The sequence below is a fragment of the Acomys russatus genome, chromosome 27 (genome assembly GCF_903995435.1).
Source record: "Acomys russatus chromosome 27, mAcoRus1.1, whole genome shotgun sequence".
NCBI classification, from domain to species: domain Eukaryota; kingdom Metazoa; phylum Chordata; class Mammalia; order Rodentia; family Muridae; genus Acomys; species Acomys russatus.
The window spans coordinates 44,220,565-44,222,960 of NC_067163.1; the positions used below are offsets into that span (position 1 = coordinate 44,220,565).

The following is a 2,396-nucleotide window of genomic DNA, read 5'->3' on the forward strand; positions in this document are numbered from 1 at the left end:
AATGCTTCAACAAAATTCAGAGCCCATTTCTGTTCATAATATTTTGTAAAGCAGAAAAATACTGATTTTTCTTAAATTACCAAGATACAGTTATTGAAACCCTAAACCTGGTGTATTATTTAGGAAGTGACCCAGAAATTTCTACTGAAAAGCCAAAAGGAAAAGAGAATACCTACCAGGAATTTTCCCTTTAGTGTTCAACCAGAACTAACAATATTTTCTAATGTTGTAGTGCAAGAGAAGACAATTTTTTTTTAAAAAATCAAAAGGCTCATAATGTAACTCAAAGTAGAATGCTCACCTAATGTGTGTGTTGCATTCTCTCTCTCTCTCTCTCTCTCTCTCTCTCTCTCTCCTCCTCCTCTCATCTCTCCATCTCTCTCCTCTCCGCTCCTCTCCTCCTCTCTCTCTCTCTCTCTCTCTCTCTCTCTCTCTCTCTCTCTCTCTCTCTCTCGTCTCTCACCTATGTTCTGTTTTTTCCCAGAAAAGATAAAATAATTTATTTTAATTAGGAAAGAAATTATGTATGTTTGAAGTGTGTTAGTTTTCCTGATACTGGAAAGAAGTTCTTTGGTTTGGACCTCCAGAGAGAGAGAGAGAGAGAGAGAGAGAGAGAGAGAGACCAAAGCATGAATATCCCCTTCGATGGCACACCTACAGTGGCCTGCTTCCTCAGCAACATTCCGCCTTCCACAGCGGCTATCACTTCTAATAATTTAGTCAGCTGTAAGTTCATCAGTGATTCCCCCAGTAAAATAGTAGAGTCCTGGAACAGGAGAGATGGCTCAGAGGCTAAGTGTACTTGCCATTCCTTCAAAGGACCAAGGCTCTGTTCCCAGCACTCACACGAAGCGGCTCACAACCTGAGCCTCCAGTCCCGGGGGATCTAGTGAACCCTGACCTCTGAGGACACCTGCATGCACAGGCTGCACAGAAGCTCATGGAAGCATGCACGCGCACGCGCGCGCGCACACACACACACACACACACACACACACACACACACACACACACACATATATATATATATATATATATATATATATTTAAATTTTGACTTAAAAGGTAGAGTCTTCACAATCCAATCACCTCTGAATACTGCTGCACTGGGGACACACCGATATTTGAATAATATTCCAGAACCACGCCTTAAGTAGAAGCAGTGTGTTTTAAAAATCCAAAGATTCTTTTGCAACTAATTAAGCCAACCAAGTCCCTTTCCCCATGGGGATCTAATGTTCAATGGTTGCAAACAGCAGCCTCCTTGGTAGTGTATGCAGCCTGTTTGTTGCCTGTATGGGTTTCCCCAGGGGGATGATGGAGACAGTTTTCTGGCAGTTACTCAAGTCCCTTCCCTCAATGCTGTCCCCCCTTTAGGCTCCACACAGGTATGCGTGGCGCCTTTGGGAAACCCCAAGGCACAGTGGCCAGGGTTCACATTGGCCAGGTCATCGTGTCCATCCACATTAAACTTCAGAATAAGGAGCATGTGACTGAGGCTCTGCGTAGAGCCAAGTTCAAGTCCCCCGCCGCCAGAACATCCGCATCTCAACGAAGTGGGGCTTCGCCAAGTTTAATGCAGAAGAATTTGAAGATATGGTTGTTGAGAAGCAGCTCATTGCTGATGGCTGTAGGGTCAAATATATCCCATCATGGTCCCCTGGACAAGTGGGGAGTCCTGAATTCCTGAGGGGGGCTTCCACGGTGGTGCTCTTTGGTACCCTACCAAATCATGTTCAGTAGTAAATCTCACGGCCAGTTTAAAAAAAAAAAAAAAAAAAACCTAAAGACTTCTAGAAGTGTTGCAGCTGTGGCTACTGTGATACAGGACCATCAGAGGAGAGAGGCTGTGTTTATACTCGGTGTTCTGACTTATGAACGTCTGAATGATTGGTAGCCTAACAGCTGCTGAAAAAAAGTGAGCCTGAGATGACCACCAGCCCAGGGCCAGGAGCCTAGCCTGAGACGGCTACCAGTCTGGCACCAGGCATGGCCCAACAGCTCCCATGGCAAGACTCAGAATAGAAGAACCCTGCCTGAGACTGAGGCTCAAGATAGACAACCCTTACGTTGGGGATACTCGGGTGGGCCAGGCAAAAAGCGAGAGTGACCAGCACCATGGGGCCTGGATAAGGAGCTAGCCGGAGGTGGGGGCGGGGCACGCAGAAGATGCCCGAGATGACCCCTGCCTGGTGCCATAACAACGCAAGAGCAGGCCATGGTACTCCTGAGACAAGCCCAGACACTCAGAGACCCCAGACAACACTAAGAGGAGCATGTAAGTTGTAGAGAAACGGAAAGAGAAAAAACAGAAGGACGTGGGAACAATAAAGAGAGGCAGAACTGGAGAGTTGACGGTAGTGAGGAAGAGCCTGATGTGAATAGCCAGTGATGCC

At 46.5% G+C, this 2,396-nt stretch overlaps 1 non-coding gene and 1 pseudogene across 1 annotated transcript; both read left to right on the forward strand.

Annotated features, from left to right (window-relative positions):
• The first annotated feature begins 1,189 nt into the window (after positions 1-1,189).
• Positions 1,190-1,329, forward strand: LOC127210397 (small nucleolar RNA SNORA70). The gene has a single exon (XR_007833305.1). It is a non-coding gene; the product is annotated as a small nucleolar RNA SNORA70 (small nucleolar RNA).
• Positions 1,330-1,797: 468 nt separating this feature from the next.
• Positions 1,798-1,906, forward strand: LOC127210360 (uncharacterized; annotated as a pseudogene).
• Positions 1,907-2,396: the final 490 nt, after the last annotated feature.